Raw genomic sequence first — 13,940 nt, 5'->3', positions numbered from 1 at the left:
TTGTCTCTCTACCTGGCCTGGCTTGACCGGTGAATTTTTCTAGACCCACGCCCATTTGTACCATCTCCACACCTCCATTCATTTGTACACTCATGCAGATCTTGTAACTGTCTTCCTGTCAGTTCACAAACCTATGCCCACCTGTTCCATCTGCACACTCCATGGGTTATCTGTGAATCACTCACTGATTTTCCTTATGACTCTTGTCAAAAGCCCACCTGCAGAGTTATCCCTATATTCTGCTCCATATCTCTGAAGACAAACTTCCTCTACTGCTTTCCTACTGTACCTGTGTAGCCAATCTTACACATGCTATGTCGACTCTTCTAGTCTTATCTAATTCCTTATTAGCAGACTACATACCTTATATTTTGTTGAGCTCTATACAAACTCAAGTGCCAGAAACATGTGCTAACTCCAAGGCCAAGCTTTTGTCATACACCTCCTGGACTGACATCCTGTTGTTCCATTGTCTTATTCAAAATCCATGCCATATATCCTAAATATAATTCTCCTCCCTCATCTGCTCTCATGTTTTCCTCACCTCCCCAACCATCCAATTCCATGCCTTCATTATTTGTATCTTTTGAAACTAAAAGGAATATAAAGAAGCAAACTGAACAGAGTAAGAAAAATGGAAGAAATAAGCAACAAGATAGTATAAGAAATGCACACACACACACATACACACACACACACACACACACACACACACACACACACACACACACACACACACGATACCCTAAAACCATAAAAACACATAAGCATATACCGTAATGTACAAACAATTGACAAATGCCCCCAAAAATCAAAATGGGGGATGTTTTTAAAAAACACCATTGAGTTTGTTTTGTGTTGGCTATCTACTGTTGTACATGGGGCCTACATTTCAGCATGGATTGTATAGCCATTGAGATTCCATGGGTAAAACTAAATTTCCTTTCCAAGCAGCTGTCAATTGAAGACAGTTTCTTTTTTTTTTCTTTTGCAATACAATTCAGTTCTACATATCAGCCACGGATTCCCTTGTTCTCCCCCCTCCCATCCCCCTCACCTTCCCCCCAGCCCCCCCCCATTCCCATCTCCTCCAGGACAAAGCCTTCCCCACAGACTGAGATCAACCTGGTAGACTCAGTCACATTGTTTGTAATAGCCAGAACATGGAAACAACCTAGATGCCCTTCAACTGAAGAATGGATAAACAAAATGTGGTACATATACACAATGGAATACTACTCAGCAGAGAAAAACAATGACATCATGAGGTTTGCAGACAAATGGATGGATCTAGAAAAAATCATTCTGAATGAGGTAACCCAGACTCAGAAAGACAAACATGGTATGTACTCACTCATAGCAGGATACAGGAAGACAGTTTCTTTATTAGGGGTGGTAGACAGTGTTCACTTCCCACTGTCAGTGCTGGGACTCTGTCCATATTTAACCTGTGCTGGTCCTCTTCATGTTGCCAAATCTCTTGTGAGTTCAGATGTGTGTCTGTCCTGCTGTGTTTAGAAGGCCTTGTGTCCTTGATATTCTCCATCCCTTCTGGCTTTTACAATAGTTCTGCCTCTTCTTTCCCAAGATACCTAAGTCCTGAGGGGAGGGGTTTGAAGAAGAAATCTGACTTAAGACTGAGGGTTGTCAAATCTCTCAGTTTCTGCACATTGTTAAGTTGTGGGTCTCAATATTAGTTCCTATCTACTGCAAGTGGAAACTTATCTGATGATAGCTGAGTCAGCCTGTGGGTATAGCAGAATGTTCTTGGTTGAAATATTATGGCAACTCCATGCAGTTAGAAGGTTTATTTTATGGGGTAACTTACAAGTGAAGGGATAAGTTACAGGGTCTGGGAAAGGTGTAGCACAGTCCAGCAGTGTTCTCGGGAGAACTCTGCTCAGTCTACCTCCAGTGTCCAGGGTCCAGGAACCAAGAGAGCCACCCATCTGGATCTCAGGTCTTCAGGGTCCTCTCTCGGCTCCACCTTGTAGATGTGACAGTTACCAAAGCCTCAAAGGGGTTGGCACTTGAAGGTCAAAGTTGGAATGGCTACCCACTATAATCTCCCCCTTTTGCTTTTCAGCCAGCAGGAGGTGCTGGTATAGCTCCAAAGCAGGTCCTGCTGGAGACCTTGGCTGGTGGCAGCTGGATGCAGGAGCCAAGATGGCGGGGAGCTGCACTCAGGGAGGAGGGTGAATGCCTCACTCACAGCGGGGTTTTTCGCTGGTCTTGGGGCTAAGCTAGGGAACTGAGACCGGACTAGCTGCTCCTTTTTTTGAGAATGGAACCATGTAGGCATTCCCTGGTTATATGGAATTTTGCAGGCAGGTTTAGGTACCCAGCAGCCAGGGAGGAGGCTGAGGGCGGGAGCTACCCAGGCCTTTGGAATTTGTCCCACGTGAGCGCCAGATATTGGTTGAAATATTAAGGCAATTCCACGCAGTTAAAAGGGGGTTTATTTTATGGGGTAATTTACAAATGAAGGGATAGGTAGGTTGCAGGGTCTGGGGAAGATGTAGCGCAGTCTGGAGGTGTTCTCTGGAGAACTCTGCTGGTCTACCTCTAGTGCCCAGGGTCCAGGCACCAAGAGAGCCACCAATCTGGATCTCAGGTCCTCAGGGTCCTCTCTCAGCTCTGCCTTGTAGGTTTGACAGTTACCAAAGCCTCAAAGGGGGTGACACTTCCAGGTCAAAGCTGGAATGGCTACCCACTACAGAATGTCCTTAGGAATAATTTTATAGCAATATTTCTTAAGCAGAACAGTATTATTTGATTTTTTCCCTAGGACCTAGGTCTATCTAGTCTCAGGTTCTTGGCCACATGAACAATATGAAGCATGGGTTCCAGCTCACAAAATGGATCTTAAATATATTCAGCTGGAGGTCAGTTGTCCCATGATGTTTGTGCCACTATTGCAGAAGTGAATCATACAGGCAGGTAACATGGTTGATCACAAGGTTTATGCCTGGGTTTGTGGTTACTCTTCTCAGTTTTTACCAGAATACAATCTGGTACCTTGGACTCTAGCAGGGAAGGGTCCACTTAGGCACCAGCTCGACTTTACCATATTCAATGAGATATTTAACTGTTGTCTTCAGCATTTGAGTATTGATATCAGTTTGTGGAGGGAAACCAAAAGCCTTGGCAATATCCTGAGTTGTTTGGGGATTTCTATAGAGCACCTGTGTCTGAAAAATCGATTTAGAGTGGACTGGAAGTTTCACTTGGTCTCAGAAGATCTCTAGTTAGGTCATTGTCTCACCACTAATTTGATGACTCCATTTTTATTTTTCATATGTGTATATAGTGTAAGACATTCCTACATTAGTAAGTTTCCATATGACTTATGAAATGGTGTACTGCATTTACTTCATCAGTTCTCCTATAGTCAGGTTCACCTATACCACTCCACATTTCAAGGCCTAATGATCAACATAGTGATCCAACACCTGACTCTCTGATAATGCTCTCTAAACACATACCTGGGTTCATAACCTGTATGTCTTTTGTCCAGCTTTCTTCATGCACTCCCTACTTTAGATTTCCTGAGTCAGTATCACATAATAAAAACCATACATGTTGTCTCTTCCCACCCAGATCTAGCACCAGATACACAATGAATGTACTGGCTTGGCCTTGTATGTGCCCCAGAACCTTGTCGACCAGAGCCATCCCCTAACTACAGCTAAACTCTGCTCATACAGTCCCTTCACCAGCTTTCACTTGTGAATCCTCCTATACCTCTTTTGCCTTGCCACCTACATGTTCTAAGTACTAGGTTGGAACCAGTAGACTATGGACATGCTTTGCTTGATGAGCATTGCCAAATCTTACCTAATACCACCACTATTACCATGTAATGTATAGCTCCTGTCACACAGTGATTGAAGCATCTTTTACTTGTAAGCCCCTGAAATCAGCTGACATGCATATTCTCTATACTTTCATGTGTTGCCTTATATCCACAGATAATGCACACACATTACCTGGTATGGTTGACAGATCCTTGCCTAACAGAACCAACCACAAATCTCCCAGAATAGCTAAGGTTACACATTCTTGAACTGGGTTTTCTTCATGAGTTATACAGGAACTAAACATATCTGCCCCTTGAACACATTTCAAGACCTAGCTCTGATGCACAGATCTCATATTGGCTTTCCTGAAGAAGTTTACCAGTACCTTGCTAATTGGAGGCATTCATCATTCCTAGACTCTCTGGCTTAGCTCTGTTCATACATTTCTTATATTAACTTTCCTTTTGAATATTAAAAATGCTGAGATCCCTTTTCATGTCTCTACATGTTGCTGTGTAAGCTCACGTCATCTCCTGCTTTTACCTGGTGATTTCCAAATATCCTGACACTCCAGGAACATCTCACACTCTATGACCTTGTTCCTGTCACACAGATCCTGTGCCTGTTTTTCTTCTATTAAGTTCTCCCAGAAGCAAGATTGTCTACAGCATTTCTACAGCTCATGCACTAGCTGTAAATTCAGAGATCACATGTTAAATTTACCTGAAGTTGCTCCCCAGAATATTGCCTTCTGATGCTCCTGTACTGATTTCCGTGGTTAGTTCTCCTAGAACCCAGTCCTCCTACATAAGCTCTGCCAATTTTTCTCCAAAAACTCTCACCTGTCATCACATTCTAAGCCTAAAGATCTAGATATACAGATCACACAAGTTGGACTCTTGATGTTTCCCTGTACCTTACCCAAATATATTGATCTTGCTCCAGACACAGGTTTCCTTCACCACCATTCCCTTTTGAGTGTTACTGAAACCACATATCACTCTGTTATTTCAAGAGTCCCAGGCCTATCTCTACAGACTCAGATCTTACCAGCTTTGTATGGCAAACTCCCCAGAACCTGGAATGTCATCACCATTCCCACATCACCAGCTCTTGTTCAGGCACCACAGTTACTCCACAGGATTTCTCTAGTGTTTTCTCTAGTATCAAGCCCATCAATGCTATCTCTACATTCCAAGGTTTAGCTCCAGATGCAAAATTCAGGAACAAGTTTCTCCTGATGAGCTCCCTAGAAGCATGCATTCTAACAACATCCCTGCACTACTAGATCCAGTTTGGAGATACAAGCCACTCACTGTCTTTCCTGGTGAGTTCCACCAGAAGCATGCCCACTGGTACCATCACCATACTCCAAGGGCTGGCTCTAACTATATAGAGAACACACCACTTGGACTAATGAAGCTTCCCAAAGCCTTACTTGTGTTTGCCACATGCAGAATCTCTGGCCCTGCTTCAGGTGGTTGTACTGATCCTGTGCCACATGTTCCTGCTGAGTTCCTCTAGAATCCAGCTGACCTGGTCCTCCTGACACTCCTGAACCTTGTTCTGGATGCATAGATACCAAATCAGATTTGCATAATGATGCTTCCCTGAAGCTTATCCCTGTCATGGCTCCTGAACTGGTTTTCCATGGTTAGTTTTTGGCCCAGAATCCATACATCTTCCAGAATTTCCAGGAGATCTCCACAGAACCTCACCTGCCAGAGCCTCTCCCATAGTTCAGTGGGATAGTTCAGGTGAGGAAGGTCCTGTTCCAGCTTCCCCAGCCTACTTCCCCCACATTCACACATTCCTTCCATAACTGCACACTCCAAAGCCTAGCTCTTCACACAAACATCAGGCACTTGTTCTAATAAAATTCACTGAACCTTGGCCACCAGCACCATCTCCATACTCTCTGGCCTTCTGGCCTATCTTCTCTCACACATTATCTACACTGGCTATTCCAGATGAGTTCAGTGTATGCATTGCTCCACTTTAGGTCTCCACAGTTCTAGGCATAGCTCTTTATGTGCAGAGCATGTACCTGCTCTCCCTGGTGCAGTCCTCAGAACATCACACACTAGTACCTTGTCCGTATTTCCAGGCATAAATCTGAGCTCAAGGCACTTGTACTGACTTTTGGTGTGTTCCTCCAGAATAAACCAGTGCCTGCTATCTCTACACTCACAGTCTTATTCCAGAACTCATGGCTTATAAAAGAGTTTGCATGATGAGCTCCATAGAATTATGGACACCGTGCAATCTCCACTCTCATGGTCTGGGATCCTGACACGCAACTCTACCATCAAAGAGGAACAAATTTCCAATTGCATGTAAGTGATTAGAACACTAAGTATAGAGTCCAAAGAAAGAGATTGAAAACTCAAAGAGAAATCCCATAAAGCAAACATGAACAAAAACCAATCATAAGCTGTTTTCTCATTGGAAATTTTAAAAATAAGAATATCCTGGAGTTGGGCATTTCATAATCTAAGAGCATGAATGCCAGCCCAAAGTACCATACCCAGCTATATTATGTGCTGTACTCAAAGGAGAAACAAAAGCTTTCCATGATACAAGCATGCTAATATTTTTCATGTTCATCAAGCCAGACTTATGGGGAAATCTGGAAGAAAGACTTCAGATTAAGAATGAGAAAAAAGATCCAAGAGACTTCAGTAAGTGAAGAAAAGTCATTATACATACAGAAACACAAGGTAAGACTAAGAACACAATTGGAGGAAAACAAATAAAATGACAACAAACACAGACCTTTCAAGAATAACTTTTAGTATTAATATCCTCACCTCCCCAACCAAAAGACTCAGGTAAATTAAGTGGAGTTAGAAATAAAATCCATCTTCCTGTAGTCTACAAGAAACTCATCTTAATAAAAGTATGAAAAATATATTCCAAGTAAATGGAACCAGAAAGCAAGTTGATGTCACTAGTCTAATGTGAAACCTCATAGATTTCAAACAAAGACTAACCACAGGAGATAAAGAAGAGCAATTTATTTTAATAAGGATATTAATCAAGTAAAAATACATTACAATTTTAAACATAAATGCATCAAACTCAGGCACACCTAAATCCATAAGTGCATACCACTAGGCTTAAAAACACAGATGAACTCAAATTCAGTAATAACATGTAATATCTGTACTCCACTTCCTCTGGTAGGCCTGTATCTGGATATTAAGTAAATGTATATGTCAGAATTAAATGACCATGTACATAAAATGAATCTAGCATGTATTTAACCCAATCACCAAATAATTTACATTATACTCAGCACCAAAGGAAGCTTCTCTAAAATGGAGCAAATTTTATAACACAAAACACTTCTTAACAAATTCAGGAAAACTGAAAAAAATCCCATGTATCCTACCTAACTAAAACAAAAGCTTGAAACCCACAGGAAAGAAACCCTCAGTATTTATTCAAACTTATGGAGATTAAACAACAGCTTACTGAATGACGATTGGGCCAAAAAAGAAATTGGAAAAGAAATAAAAAGCATCCTAGAAATAAGGAGTGGGGAGAACAAGGGAATCCGTGGCTGATACGTAGAATTAAATTATATTGTAAAATAAAATAAAATAATAATAAAAAGTTATTCCCCCCTCAAAGAAAAGATTACATTAACGATGTCTAGTCCATTAACATTTGACAGATTCAGGCAAAAAACTCCATTAATATATAACAATGTCCAGTCCAGTAACATTTGATAAACTCAGACAAAAAAATATTTCATTACTTATCCTATTTAAAACAAGTAGTTCCTTTTTAAAAGTATTTTTCTTTTCATAATAGGTTCAGTAATCTACCTTTTGTCATTTTTATATCTTCCCCTTTTTCGTTTTAGTGTAGATTCAATGATCTACCCATTTGTTCTATTATTTCTTTATTTTTTTTCTCAGAGTAGATTCGATGATCTACTTCATATCTATATTCTCTTTTTTTCTTATTTTCTTTTTTTTAAACAAAACCTCTGAATCTAATCTCCTTATTCAGCTTTTTTTCCTGACCGTTAACAATTAACAACTTGTAACCAACCATTGTAAACAATGACAATATCCATAACTCATTAAACAACCCAAAACCACCCACCCCACTCTTGGGAATGTGGGTGTCATTTTCTTAAAATTTCTTCCTGCTTTATGGAGGTGAAGACATCTTTAGGGAATGCTGAAAAGAAATTTTTTGGGTTAATTGTCAAGTCTTGTATCATTTGTCCAGTCTCTGTATAATGAGAAAGTGCAGGGCTTGTTTCAATTCCTTGTTCAAGTAGTCTGTCAGGCTCAATCATCTCAGCTAGCCATCTCAAAATTGTCCTGAGTAGTTTGTAGTCCAAAGTCTATCTTTTGGTGGTGTTAATTAGCTTAATGGCTTTATCATAGTCCATGTGGAATCATCATTGTGGGATCCTGTCATCTTTTTGAAGATTTCAAAGTTGCTGATACACGTGGTCATGGTTCCCTGCAGATTTGATTTTTTTTTTGTGCCTCCTCTGTGGTTTGGAGCAAACACAGTCTGATAAATGTCTATCTCTTGGAACCATGAATGTTCTTCCCTAGAAGAGAAAATCTTCACAGCAATTTCTCCCAACCATTTGTCTTGCCAAACTTTTCCAAACTGACCTTTGCCAATGCTTTCTTGTAACAAGATGGTCCCGGCAATTCTTCTCTGAACAAACAGCAGTAAGCCCTTTGTCCTAGGTAGCAGCATCACCAAAGTCACCAACATGATGAGAAGAAGCCAGCAATTTGGAGCAGCAGCTGCTGCCTCCATGGTTCCACCACTGTTTGTGGCTCGGCCCTGGCCAAAGCTTCTCCTTGGTTGGCCTCAAACTCGGGATCCTCCTGCCTCTGCGTTCTTTAGTAAATCCAACTGGCGTGTGCCACCACAACTGGCTGAGGGTAGCTAGGGTCTAAGCTGGGGCCCACAAGGCCACAGGCAAGCAGCTTTTTCATGAATTCATACCAGGAACGTTGGGCACCAGATGTAGCACGAATCTTAAAAGGTTCTTATTAATAAAATCAAACCTGAAGCCAGGTATTGGAGTGAATGCTGGAAGATCAGAGAAGCAGAACAAACCACAGCCAACCTCACCTTGCTAGTTCTTCAGCTGATCCTGTTTCCTCAGACTGGAAGCTTCTGTGTCCTCATCCCAATGCCTCTCACCTGAACTGCTGATCGAAAGCCTAAAGCTTAACCAGCTAAAAGCTTCTAGTTCTGGTCTTCACACCTTATATACCTTTCTGCTTTCTGCCTCACTCCCTGGGATTAAAGGCTCACTTTCTGGGATTAAAGGTGTGAGTCACCATGCTTGACTGTATCCTTGAACAGATGGATATCTGCCTCTGGAATGGTAGGATTAAAGGCATGTGCTACCACTGCCTATCCTCTATGTTTAATATTGTGGCTGTTCTCTTCTCTGACCCCAGATAAGTTTATTAACGTGCACAATATTTTGGGGAACACAATACCACCACAACTAGCCAAATGTAAATCCAGTGGATGGGAAGAAATAATAAAAATCGCATCAGAAATGAAACAAATAGAAATAAAGAGAACAACAGAAAGATGAAACAAATGGAAGAGCTGGTTCTTTGTGAAGTTTGGATCAATAGATAAATTTCATAATTAATCTAAAAAATAATAAACAGAACATAATTAACAGAATCAAAGACAAACAGCAAATGTTATAATACACACCAACAGAATTCAGAAAATTACCAGGGAATGTTTCTAAAGCCTATACTCTGCTGTGGGATGTCATTCTGTATGCTGTGAATATGTGTTGCTCTGATTGGTTGATAAATAAAATGCTGATTGGCCAGTTCCCTGGCAGGAAGTATAGGCACAGCAAGAGTTGAGGAGAATTCTGGCAAAAGGAAGGGCTGAGTCACAGTAGCCAGCCAGACACGGAGGAAGCAACATGACAAGGGAGAACTGAGAAAAGGTACCAAGCCACATGGCTAAACATAAATAAGAATTATGGGTTAATTTATATGTAAGAGCTAGTCAGTAATAAGCTTGAGCTAATGGCTGAGCAGTTATAATTAATATAAGCCTCTGTGTACTTACTTGGGGGACATGAGTGGGAGAGATTTGTCCTGACTGCTGGCCAGCTGGGACACAGGAAAACTTCCAGCTACATTTGGTGCCCAACATGGGGCTCTCAAATTTCCATAAGGCCTAAAAGAGTTTAAAAAGGGCTTCTAAACACATAATAACAGAGCAAAAATCAGATTCTACTTCATGTCTCATGTGGGTCGAGATATAGAGAAGCCAAAGTACAGAGACAATGTGGTGTGCAGACTTGAGCTACTGTATGGCAGGTTCATAATGCAAACAATATTAGGTCCAGCCTATATTGTTTGCTCCCAGGGTCCACAGAAGAGTCTACCAACCAGCTGAGGATTCTAATATGAGGGATATTCAATGAATCCAAGCACATTGAGTTCTTTAGTCCATTCACTTTATTCTTCTATGGCGATTCTATCTGCACAGTTTCTTTTCTGCTCTCTTACTTAGCTCCTCTCGGTCCCTCCTGCTCCCAGTCCCTCCTGCTCTCAGTTCCTGTTCTCTCATCATTCTACCTAGTTCTTTCCATATCCATCCTCATCTTTGTTCTTCTCCATCAATCCTCTTCTTCTAGTGTTCTCAGAGTACCAGTATATATACCCACACAGTAATTCTTTTGTAAAGCAATGCGAGGCTTGAAGTTTCCAGGGTCTCAGAGAGAGGTGATAAGGACCCACACATAAAGCAATTAATTGTCAGCTTTCAATTACAACCCAAAAGGGGAGTGACTGAAGGGGAGTTCTCTGGTAGGGTCAACTAAAGGCTAAGATCAATTAGGGAATTTATGTGCTCAAACTATAATCTAGAAATGGCTAGATAGAATGTTAGGGGTCAATAAGTCACAAGAAAGTAACTGTCTTTGGTGCCACTTTTCCTGCTCATCCCGGCTGCAGCTGCTTTCTGATATGGAGGGGGACATATGCTAGGTGGCTAAGCAACCTATGTCAGAGCGTGTAGTATTCGGTTAGTAAAAGCACTTTCACTCAGAGTAATTGCTGAGGAGAAAATCTAGGAATAGCATCTGGCTGAGGAAGAATAAAAACTTAATTTGCACAAGAAAGAAGCTTGGCACCTATTGCCTGCCTGGCCTGGAGGCAATCTCCTTGGGTCAGTGGGAAGTAACTGCCTTAACTCAGTATCTAGCAAATGGCTAAAACATTATCCCAGGAATGTGAGCAGTAAATCTCTTAAATTAGGGTCTTGTGTAAATAACTCGGGTTGAAAGTAAGGGGTTAAGGATTTAATTGTTAGTGGTTCTTTTGACTATCTGTGAGTGAGATGAGCTAATGTTTATCTATGTGCAGTTTTGTCCTTGGAAAAAGGTATCTTTGCTGAAATACTTTTGTCCAGAGAATGGCCCTAGCCAGATATATGTTAATGAAAAATAAACGCAGCTAGGGACAGTTGTCCAATTACCCCAAGTGTATAGGGAAAGTTGTGCCCAAGATTGAGATGCAATCATGAGATTACATGTACATGTAACGTGGAGATGCATGGTAAATGGGGAGACTCATATCTGTTATTGCACAAGAAGTTTACAACAAGAGACAACCAATTCATTCAAAAGGCAGTAATTCCATAACACCTTGTGTGATGGTTTCCTCTAACAGAACCCTTAGTTCTGATAGGTTGACCTTCTGAACACTTGTTGTCACTGCTGTATACTCTCATGGACTTTCACTACCAGTGGCTCTCAATAGGTTCACAGCATATGGGCTTGAGTGCAGCATGGAGGATTCCTGCCACTGTAGAAAGTGGCATATGTGAGCCATGCAGCACACTGTGTGGTGGATTTAACTTTTGCTAGTACAAAAAAAAGAGGATTTGGGGCTACATGCTGCTGGATGGAAGCATAGACCCACTGCCTCCAAGGATCAGCAGAGAACATGGATCCTAGAGCTGGCAGTATATGTACCACCACCATGTTGGAAAGCTGAGGTGGGCATAGTCACCAGCCAAGGCTGCCACTTCAGTATTAGCCACTGCAGCTTAAAGCAATAGATTCACAATAAGACAGATTCATATGGAATAAGACTTTAAATGCTTTACAGTGTGTGTAAAAAAATGCACATAGGCATGGAACAGAAAAGAAAATGAATAAGAGACTTATATGAAAAAGTTTTACAAAATAAAGTCTTTAAAGAAACAGTAAAGGTAATATAAAAATAAATCATGTAAATATGGATATTACACAGAGAATCTGGATTGTCTTGTCTGGGATTTTTAACTGCAGAGAGACATTTGATACTAAAGGCTACTAAGTTAAACCAATATATGTATTTTAAAGGTATCTTGACTTCAAAATTTGGATCTAAGGATATGCTTGTTTGGAAAGGAGGTTCTACCTTTGTTTCCACAGGAAGCAAAGGCTATGGATTTGTTCTAGGTTAATATGGATCACTTTTGATCAAGCCAGACCTCGTGAAACTTAACAGATGGTACCTATCAACAAAGGTTGTATCTGGTCTTCCCAGGACTTGACCAGTATCTCAAATTTTCTCAGAATCCCCATAAGACTACCAGAGCCCACAATCAGCAGGAAGTAGCCTAGAACACTATGCCCACATTTCCCAAAAATGGATTATAGATATTTGTCTTAGTTAGAGATTGGTTACAAAGAAAAAAGGGGGATATGATATAGAGATGATAGCATGAAAGGGTAGATTATTGAATCTGCTTTTAAAGAACAACTTGTTTTACATTGCTATGGATTTTAGTTTATTGATACAAATTTAAAGTTAATTTTGTTATACTGTAAATATATTTCTACTCTTGTTTAAAGTATTTTGTTTGTGCAACTCATTTAAAATTTTGTGTATATTTGAGAATACAGATTAATAATTAGTCAACTATGATAATCACAATTGTATTCATGTTAGTTAAGTCTTGTAGATATAAATAGATATATTTCAACTAGGCAGGTAATCTTCAAACTCTTCAAAGACCTACAGAATATGGCATTCAAAATGTTTTAAAAATTTAGACTTTCTGGACAATGAGATATGTCTGGTCCTGGCAGCACTGATTTACTTCAGAGAGGAGAATGGGTGTCAAAGACACTCCATATGGAGTTTATCTTCTTCTTGGCAAAAATAGCCATTTGAGCAAGAAACTGCTCTTGTCTGGCCTGCTGATAATATGTTGTACAAACTGGACAAGCAGGACCCATAGGAAGGTGACCACTGAACTTTGCAAGATGAAATGGTTCTTCATGTTCCTGCTTCATAGAGGAGACTTCCAAATATTCTACATGACACAGGGAAAGGCAACTAAAAAACTCTAGGCCTACTGGCTGAAGATGGATGCCCCAACATCACAGAGGAACTTTTAATGACTGTCCAGGCAGGCAGCTCTCTCTGTCATTTACAGATTTTGGAAGTTGCTTACAATGCATTTCCTGTTTACTTAGGTAATATTATACCCTTCTGGGATCTTTGATATAGTTGAAGACTAGATAGTTATTATAATTTTCCTTAGTCATGATACAAGATAAATTATATAGGAAACTTTAGACTCACAAATAAAGGACAGATAGAAAATTTTCTTTAATTTTGCCAAATACAAATAGACTAGATAGCATAACTGTAATTCTTGCATGATATCTGTTTTGTTATATATAATTTTACTATGTTAAAGTTAAACCTTCCATATTGATTAGACAGAAAAGGTGAAGTGTTGTAGGGTGTCATTCTCTATGCTATGAATTTGTGTTGCTCTGACTTGTTGATAAATAAAATGCTGATTGTCCGGTAGCCAGGCAAGAAGCATAGGTGGGGCAAAAAATGAGGGGAATTCTGGCAAGAGGAAGGGCTGAGTCAGGATCTCCAGCCAGACACAGAGAAAGCAAGATGACAAGGCAGAACTGATAAAAATTAACAAGCCATGTGGCTAAAAACAAATAAGAATTATGGGTTAATTTATATGTAAGAGCTAGTCAGTAATAAGCCTGAGCTAATGGCCAAACAGTTATAATTAATATAAGCCTCTGTGCACTTACTTGGGGGATGTGTGTGGGAGAGATTTGTCCCAACCACCGACCAGCTG

The sequence above is a fragment of the Peromyscus californicus genome, unplaced genomic scaffold (assembly GCF_007827085.1).
Source record: "Peromyscus californicus insignis strain IS unplaced genomic scaffold, ASM782708v3 Scaffold_10__1_contigs__length_136768540, whole genome shotgun sequence".
Taxonomy (NCBI): Eukaryota; Metazoa; Chordata; class Mammalia; order Rodentia; family Cricetidae; genus Peromyscus; species Peromyscus californicus.
Note: the sequence above shows the minus strand (reverse complement) of the source record.